Source organism: Penaeus vannamei, chromosome 23, assembly GCF_042767895.1.
Source record: "Penaeus vannamei isolate JL-2024 chromosome 23, ASM4276789v1, whole genome shotgun sequence".
Classification (NCBI taxonomy): Eukaryota; Metazoa; Arthropoda; class Malacostraca; order Decapoda; family Penaeidae; genus Penaeus; species Penaeus vannamei.
Genome location: NC_091571.1, coordinates 11,871,591 through 11,881,590, shown reverse-complemented (window position 1 = coordinate 11,881,590; position 10,000 = coordinate 11,871,591). Strand labels below are relative to the sequence as shown.

Sequence of the window (10,000 nt, the reverse complement as noted above, 5' to 3'; positions counted from 1 at the left end):
CTTTCATTATCTGTTCTTTTGCTGTTCCATTATTCATTCTTTCATAATTCTTTCATTATCTTTTCTTTCGCTATTCCATTATTCATTTTTTCATGATTCTTTCATTATCTATTTTTTCGCAGTTCCATTCGTCTATTCATCTCTTTTCTTTATTCATTCTTCATCAACTATTCCATTACTTGTTCTTTCGCAATGTTTTCATTTTTTCACCATTTGTTATAAATAATTCATTAATTCACTAGTTTATCATTATTATCATTGTTATTACTGATTCTTCCACTTTTTTCAAAACAATTTATTCATTCACTTTTTAATTATTCATTCTTCGTTTTAAAATCATTCATTTTTTCAAAATTATTCATTGTCCCACGTTTTTAAATCATGCATTTATTCCCACTTTTTTCTCCAAATTATTCATTTTTCCACGTTTTAAAATCATTCATTTATTCACAATTTTCTCTAAATTATTAATTATTCCACTTGAAATCATTCATTTATTCACAATTTTCTCTAAATTATTCCTTCTTCTACGTTTGAAATCATTCATCCATTCGCTATTTTCAAAACTATTATTTCATTATTTACTCTCCCACCATAGAAGAATCGGTGAAGGGTCGCCTGCAAGTGTTAGTGTTGTACGTACCATTATTTCCATCGCGTCAGAGGTACGTTGTTTTTGGCCTTATGAATTTATGAGCGATGATATGAGATGGTGATCATCTTCATCATCTAACGAAAGGTTTAAAATGAACCGCAGTGTCTCTCCATTTCACTCTGTTATCGTGGAGAGTGGTCAGGGGTTGGTTTGAAACGGAGGAGGGACCTCGAGGTTCTTTCTTTGCTCGCGGTTCCTGCTAACAAGGTGGTTTACCTCTGCCATATATTTCCAGTTACATTGCATTTACATAGTTCCCGAAAGTCATGCGAAAGACTGCATCTTTTTAGCCCTAAGTGAATTCCACTGTCCTGCTGCCAACGGCTTCACCGTATCCCTGGCACGGGGAGACAATGGGGTACTAAGCCTTGCTCAAGGGTACCCCAAGATGCAGTTTAACGTCTTGCCCGGGACGGAGAGAAGGTAATAGATAGAGATAAAAGATTAGAAGGGAGGTTTTATTGTATTAGCGTATGGTTTAGTTGTTGCTGTATTCGTTTATGTTAGTTGGTTTCGTTCATATTGGTGTAGGAGTTGCCAAATTCATCGACATTGTGGATCAGGTAGTGTTTTGGTCTGGTGAGGTTTTGAGAGATACGAGATGATAGACATAATATAGGCAGATAGATAGAGATAAAAGAGATTTTGTGGTCTGGTAAGTAAGTAAATAGAGGTAAGAGATATGAGATAAATAGATAAGTGAGTAAAACGAGATAAGAGATAAGATTAGCCTGTGGTATAATCCAGCTTTGAAATATGTAATGAAATATGAGAGAAAATGCCAGTGGAGGAGAGTTTTATATTGCATTCGTCAATGGTATAATTTGCCTTATGGTTTCGTTAATAGGTCGGTGTAAGTGATGCCAAATTTATCATTATCCTATGAAATATATTTTATAGATGTTAGATATTGTATGAAATATCGACAATGAAAATTAAATCTCGTATTGAAATATCACGTATGCAAATTAGATATCGCACGTTTACGTTATATATCGAATAGAATATTGTTTATGTATATTCATATTTGGCCAGTACGGGTGGCGCAAACTTCATCAATGCCTGTATATGATATCACACTTAATTTACATATATATGGTAATTAGATACCGGTATCGGTTTCCCAGGTACGTGCAATCATCATCATCAATTGCTATAGTAATATCTAAATTCACGTTAATTGATCAGATATACTTTGCGATGTAATAAAAATGTTTTTGGTATAAATAATTGTTAGTTAGGGTGCAAGAGAGAGACTGAAACTAATTATGCAAATGCTCAATCATTATGTACATGCTCAATCTGAATCAGGAATTAGGATAAACATGTAAAATTAATAATTAGTAATAACTATTGGCAAGTTTTAACATCATCGGCGATAATTGAAATAAACTTGTGAGGTAGATGTTATATGAGTATTTAAGAGAATTTATCACAGAGTAGTCTTAATCACCTGCCACTGAAATGTGGCTGTTAAATGACTGTTATTATCGCTCATCGAGTATTTGTCCTGACTGAGAAAAGTTAATCCAAAAATTTATATATATATATATATATATATATATATATATATATATATATATATATATATATATATATATACATATATATATATATATATATATATATATATATATATATATATATATATGGGGGGTATATGCATATAAACATATATATATATATATATATATATATATATATATATATATATATATATATATATATATATATATATATATATGGGGGTATATGCATATATACATATATATATATATATATATATATATATATATATATATATATATATATACATACATACATATGCGTGTGTGTGTGTGTTTGCGTATGTGTATGTGTGCGTGTGTGAATGTGAATATGTGTGTGTATATGATTAGAGAAATAAACGAATAAATTAATGCAACTACTTACTCATTTCTTTATGGATATACAAATATGTTTATTTTATCATCATTGTTATCATTATTATTATAATTATTACTATTACATACACACATAGAGAAATATAAACGATATGGGTTTATATTGAGCCCACTGACAATAGCACTGATTAATCCGCACAGTAATTAATTTAGCAGTGTTGATCATCCCGGCGAAGAATGGCGATGCGAAACGTAAATAATTAAATAATTGGTTTAATTTCGACGCAATTTATGAATGATCCTTTCTGGGAATCTGATTTATTCATCAATTTATTTTCTCCATTTTAGGTAATGTTTTCAGATATTGTATGCTATTCCTATTTGTTTATTTAAGCTGTGTTTGGAAATGTTTTAGCGTAGCGTGTGCATGTAATCAGCAAAGCTATATAAAGGAGAAGGTGAACTTTATCTCTCTTTCTTTCTCTCTCTTGATATATATACATATATAAATTTATTCATTTATTTATTCATTTATCCATACATATATATATATATATATATATATATATATATATATATATATATATATATATATATATGCGTTTTATTCATCTCTCCCTCTCTCTTCCCTTTCACCATATTCCTTCCTCTTTCTCTTTCTATCTATCTGTCTATCTATCTGTCTATTTCTACATGTTTGTTTGATTTATCCACTTCAGATAAGAATATTATAAAATAACGATGCAATATCTATGCCAAATGGTTATTAGGAATAAGTCACAGTTGCGAGATACAGTGTGGACGACACGATTACAATACTAGAAAAAAAAAAAATAATAAAATAAATATATATATATATATATATATATATATATATATATATATATATATATCGTCCAGGTCACAGCTCACCGACAGCGTTTAGTCTGCCATTTCAGGGCCTCAAACCTTCCTTAATTAACGCCTAGACTCGTGGCAGAGACGGAATACGGGTGCACAAATTACCCGCCAAGTTGATGACTTCGCTCTCCGCTGTGAAAGCTTCATTTGATTGTATTGAACGAAATTCCGCGTGGCCGATGGCTCGAGGAAAACATTGTGTGTGGTTATGCATGGAAGAAAATACACGCTATCTGCCACCTGCATCCTCGAGAGAAATTATACTGACGTAATAGCAAATATTTTAGCCGTAGTCACTCCGAGAAGTGTTACTCGGAAGGTGCCACGTCTGCAGAATGATGCATGGAAATCGTACGCGGTTAATCTCACTTTCTCTCTTAGGTTCCCGGGGTTTATGGCCGTTTTCAGCTCAACTTTGGTACTTCAGATATATGACGTCCTTGAAATACTGATCTCTGAAAGTTTAGTTCGGGTAATTGCCTCATTTTCTTTCGTAAAAGAAAACTAACCTCAAGAGCGGGGGACTGAGGTGTGGATTTCCCGAATTAATCGATGTTCTTATATGGTGCAAATGTTTATTGTAAAATCTTTTCGTGACATTTTTTTTCAAAATTTCACTTAAAAATGTAGCACAGTATTGAGATATAAACGTTTCCTAGCTCAGGTCCTATGTAAAACAAGTCAAATTTTAGTTTTCATTAATCTACAAATATTCATTAATCTTAATCTTAATTTCTGACTCTTAATGCAGCAGTATTCAGCAATTAAATATTTTCTGTTAATATTCATAATCATTGTAGTAACTGGAATAAAAAAAAAATTTTCAAGTTAACGAATAGACAAGTATTAGCTTTTCACTTTCCCACAGCACAGATTTGAAGCCGATTTCATCCTAAAATTACATACATACGGAACAATAGACATATGGCATATTTATTACCTGATACCATATGGCGTATACATTACCTTTTGGGGATGAATCTCCAATAAGGTACCCTGCATAATGCTATAAGGTCCCCTCTTCCACAGGTGTTAGATATGTACCTCGACAGTAAGCCCCACAAGGAACTGCTCGGCATGTTTAAAAATGTCTCAACACATAGATGGAAAACGAGGTAAATTTGCGCCCGTGTGTTTGCTTTTCCTGTCTTTATTCTATATTTTTTACGACTTTTTTGTATAGCAACATTTAAATCTTATCTATCTGTGTATCGGAGGTACATACTGATGAGATGAGTAATTATATTTGTTTATTTACTTAGTTGTCATCATGATCATTTTTTTAAATATATTAAACTAGGGAGATTAGATTATCCAAACTGGATAAGGAAACTGGCGTGGTATTTGGGTACTACACGTCGGCTGTAACTTGCTTCCTGTGAGAGGGGGTAGGGGGGTAAAGCGGGAAGGGGGTTGAAAGAGAAAGAGAGAGACAGACAGAGACAGAGAAATAGGCAGACAGACAGTATGTGTGTCTGCGTGTGTATGTGTGTGTAAAAGGAAGAGAGAGACAGACAGAGACAGAGACAAAGCGAGAAGGAGTGGCATGAGACAGATAGATCGTAGAGAGAGAAAGAAATTGTGACAGAGGGAAAGGAAATTTAAGAGATATACGTCTAAATGATACACTGATTTTTAATTATTTTTTTCTTCTCCTCCTCCCTCCTCATCCTTCCCCCCTTTTCCTTTTCTTTCCTCCTCTCTTCTCCTTTCTCCCTCCCTCCCTCTCTTTCTCTCTCCTTTCGTCTCTCCCTCCCTCCTTCCTTCCTTCCCTCCATACTTCCCTCCCTCCATCCTTCCCTCCCTCCATCCTTCCCTCCCTCCTACCCTTCCTACCTCCCTCCTTCGTTCTTTCCCTCTCTCCCTCTCCCCCACCTCCTTCCCCAGATTCACGGAGACGCGAACTCCTTCTGTGCCATCGCAGACTAACACCAAGAAAGGATGCGCTGGGAGATCGCGCTTAACACCTTGAATGAGTACACGAGACCCATCCACACCTTGTACAAGCGCTTCCTCTTGTACTAGAAACACAAGGTCAGGGTAAGTCTTACTTTTCATGTATCGTATTAGTATTGTTTTTATATATGTGTTGTTTCTTGTCCGTTAGGTATTTCAGGAATTATGTTTACATGTTTTATGATGTATGCATGTTCTGTAAGCATCAAGTCTAAATATGTGCGCATTTAAGAATGTTTATGGTAGTTTTTTTATGAATACGTGAGATTCTGTTCTCTGATTCACACACAGAGGATATTGTACAAGGGATTCCGGGAAGGCTTCCTTTTACAGAATAAATTACCCAGAAAACTTGCATCTCATAAATTATTTGGTGTTATGCTGGATGAATCTAATTACGTTTTAAGATTTCTAAAAGCTGCAATATTTTTTTTTTTTCGTTCCTTTTCTTTTTGGACAAGAAGTTGAAATGGAATTTTAGTTAAAGTCACGGAGGGATAACGAGAAATAACGATCATTTATGGTGAATCTTTCTGCGTAGACCATTAGTTCTTTCTCCCCCCCCCCCTCTCTCTCTCTCCCTCTCTCATTCTCTCCCCTTTTCATTCTCTCCCTCACTCATTCTCTCCCTCTCTCATTCTCTCCCTCTCTCATTCTCTCCCTCTCTCATTCTCTCCCTCTCTTATTCTCTCCCTCTCTCCTTCTCTCCCTCTTTCATTCTCTCCCTCTTTCATTCACTCCCTCTCTCATTCTCTCCCTCTCTCATTCTCTCTCTCTCTCATTCTCTCTCTCTCTCTCTCTCTCTCTCTCTCTCTCTCTCTCTCTCTCTCTCTCTCTCTCTCTCTCTCTCTCTCTCTCTCTCTCTCTCTCTCTATCTCTCTCTTCATTTTTTGCCACTGATCGTCAAAAATAAAAAGTATGTTGATGAAATTACATTTATTTTTTGTTATTGTTGCTTTTAGAATAGTTGTTGGTTTTCTCCTTAAATAAAGGGAAATTTATATCCCCTGAAACTTTAATTGGTTGCTTGAGAGTAAAGAGTAACGCATAAAGATGCTTCTTTCAAACATTAACAACTCGAGGAGACTAGTAAAGACCTGTACTTTAAACATAGAAAGATGTTCACGTAAACGACCTTTCCTGCGCACCAATCACGTAAAAAAAAAGACAAAAAAATTCCCTGAAGTCCTTGGCCCTCCTATGAACGATTCCTCGACAGACTGGCCCTCCGTGGAACAACCCAAAGGACGTGTATCGGGTGAAGGAGAAAGTAACCCGCCGTCTGGACGTGCAGGAGAGGCTGGTGGTGAGGAACGGCGCCCAGAAGAAGGAGGACCTCTCGCTTCGTCCCAGTCTCTTCTACATGCTTCACAACGCCCTGAAGGTGGGTACACTCGGTGGTCCCTGTCTGCTTTCTCAAGTCTCTGTGTCTGTATCTGTCTTTGTTTGCATCTCTCTCTTATCTTTCTTTGTGTCTGTTTGCGTCTCTCTCTCTCTCTCTCTCTCTCTCTCTCTCTCTCTCTCTCTCTCTCTCTCTCTCTCTCTCTCTCTCTCTCTCTCTCTCTCTCACTCTCTCTCTCTCTCCTTTCTCTCACTCTCTCTCCTTTCTTTCACTCTCTCTCCTTTCTCTCACTCTCTCTCCTTTCTCTCACTCTCCCTCCTTTCTCTCACTCTCTCTCTTCTCTTTCCTCTCTCTTCTCTCTCTTCCCTCTCTCTCTTCCCTCTCTCTCTTCCCTCTCTCTCTCTCTCTCTCTCTTCTCTCTTCTCTCTTCTCTCTTCTCTCTCTCTCTCTCTCTCTCTCTCTCTCTCTCCTCTCTCTCTCTCTCTCTCTCTCTCTTTCTCTTTCTCTTTCTCTCTCTCTCTCTCTCTGCCTCTCTCTCTCTCTCTGCCTCTCTCTCTCTCTCTGCCTCTCTCTCTCTCTCTGCCTCTCTCTCTCTCTCTGCCTCTCTCTCTCTCTCTGCCTCTCTCTCTCTCTCTGCCTCTCTCTCTCTCTCTGCCTCTCTCTCTCTCTCTGCCTCTCTCTCTCTCTCTCTGCCTCTCTCTCTCTCTCTGCCTCTCTCTCTCTCTCTGCCTCTCTCTCTCTCTCTGCCTCTCTCTCTCTCTCTGCCTTTCTCTCTCTCTGCCTCTCTCTCATTCCCTGCCTCCCTTCCTCCCTCCCTCCTCTCTTCTCGTCTCATCGCTTCCCTTCTCCTCCCATCTCTCCATTCCTCTTTCCTATTCTTTGCTCTTTTTGCCGATTCGTTCGTTCTCCCGGCGGTGCAAACTTGTCCTTTAGGACGTTTGTTCAAGTTCTGTTTGTCTCTTCCTTCTGGCCTCTGACTCGATGCGTAGCGTATTTGATTCCAAGCTACTCTGTTTACTGTATCATATGAATGGAAAAAATGCAGTTGATTTCAAGCCATCAAAGTGAAATTTAGTCAAATAAGTTTAATCGACATTTATTTTTACAATATCATAAATCAAAAAATGAATCCAAAACCATCAGTTTGTATTATTTATTTATGAATATTACCGTATGTGAACTCCAGGAAAATCATATATGAAAAGAGTCCTTTTAATTAAAATATGCGAGTATAACTGTTCAGATATTCCGTTATGCATGGGTCCATGAACTCCGTATCCATGCTAAATAAGAATATATAAGTAGATATATTAATATGGATAAAAACAAAAAGAAAAGCTGGGATAGTATTTTCCCTGGCTAATGTTATATTCCTGGCTAATGTTAATCTTTCAGAGGAGTAACCAGTGCAGCCTGGAACAGTCTCCACAACAGCTGATGAACGGCTTGCATCTCCTGCTGGCGCTTGACGGAGGCTCGAGGTCTTGCCATCCTTGAGTTCTCCTGGATGATCCTCGGAATCTATAATGAAGGTATGAGGCCGTTTTGAATGTTTATCTATGTATGAGTGTGCCAAAGTATGTTTGGTTTGTCAGCATTCTTGTACAAGTATGGTATTTGCATGCGTTTTTGTGGCGTGTTACAGGTAGTGAAATATTGCGAAACGTATGAGGGATTCTGAGAGAACATGGGAGAAACGATTCATGAACGGACCCCCCCCCCCCACACACACACAGTCCCCTTCTCCAAAGCACACCGCGAAACGCAGTTGCCGAAGGATGTTCTCACAGCGCCTTCGTCAACTTCAGGAAACTTCACGGTGGAGCAACAGCTGGCTCAGGATCTCTACTTGCAATACTCTGAGGACATCATGATGGAGGCGAAGGAGGTCCTCCAGCTGCAGTCTCGGGAGTACATGAGGTGTGACCCCAGGGAACACGTGGAGGGCGAGACTTACGTGCAGTTCACCGAGCTCCTTCAGGTACGAGTGATGTTAACGCTCAACTGGAGAGTGAATAATTGGTGGTGGTTGGATTAGAGGAGCACATGGCGCACTGTGGTAGTTGGGATAGTGTGTGTGTGTGTGTGTGTGTTCCTTCGGGTACGAGTGATGTTAATTAACGCTCAACTGGAGAGAGTGATAAGTCGTGGTTGGATTAGGTTAGTTAAGAGTAGCTTGGGGTGCAGTGTGGTAGTTGTAAGAGCGTGTGCGTGTGTGTGCCTGTCTGTATGTATGTATGTATATATGTGTCTACGTAGATCATGTCAATTCATGTTAGACATTATTTCCACTTGCGAGACACATCTTTCATACTAGCATTTATCACACCACATAAAAACGATGTTCCTCCCCTTCCTTACCCTTCATTTAGCGTGACTATATGGTTTTCATGATAGCAGCACCATCAAACTTCCTAATTGAATCAACTGTTCTTAGATTGGTCAAATTCGGTTGGATTAGGTAAATATAATAATCATTACATGGGACTGCGTATTTTTAGCAGAGGAAAAAACCCTGGAACTCGTTTATATTCCACCCGGTATTTTGCTATGTAAGATATATTAATATTTTCCTTTCATTTATGTCTTAAATCGATTTTTAATGTTTTAAATCGATTTTTATTGTCTGAAAAACTCTAAATAACATCTTAAAAAAAGACCTGTACTAAGAGATAAAGGTATAATTTTGATATCATGATAAAACCCATTTCTCTCCAGGGTTACATCGCCCACTACAAGTACACCACGAGTCGGAGTTGCTCCAAGCCCAACTCTCAGTACTGCGGGAAACACCGCCAATGCAGGGGGACCATCCACGCCTGTCGCCCCTATGACGCCGACGCGTGGGTCTGCCTCTCCAGGAAGCCCTACAGGAGATACGAGTCGATTCGCTATGAGAACCGCCTCATCCTGGGTCCCCACGGCCAGTGCGCCAGCTCGGAGATGAAGGTGGACTCCTGGTGGAGGTTCCTCTTCCACTGCTCCTACTGCCTCTGCCTCTGCGATGACGACACCTCGCCCTCCACCGACCGATACGTCAGCCTCATGCCGGCCGTCAGTGACACAAGGAACAACATGGTGGGTGTCGCGGAAATCCGATAAGCAAAAGAGTGTGAGGGAGGGAACGGAAAAAAGTGGAAAAGAGGAGAAAGAAGGGAGGAAAGAACGAGAAGATATGAAAGAAAAGTAGAACAGAACAGGCGCATACACCTAAGGACAAGGTCGAGCAGCTTCGTGTATTAACGCCCACCGTTGTTCCAATGC

At 38.6% G+C, this 10,000-nt stretch overlaps 1 long non-coding RNA gene and 1 pseudogene across 1 annotated transcript in view; both read left to right on the top strand.

Moving 5' to 3' along the window:
• LOC138866052 (uncharacterized) overlaps positions 1–5,463 on the top strand; it is a 9,154-nt gene extending 3,691 nt beyond the window's left edge. The window contains exons 2-3 of the long non-coding RNA XR_011399514.1: positions 4,468–4,553; positions 5,326–5,463. This is a non-coding gene — a long non-coding RNA (uncharacterized lncRNA). The remainder of the gene's footprint in view (positions 1–4,467; positions 4,554–5,325) is intronic.
• A 984-nt stretch (positions 5,464–6,447) lies between these two features.
• Positions 6,448–10,000, top strand: part of LOC113806016 (uncharacterized) — a 7,124-nt pseudogene continuing 3,571 nt past the window's right edge.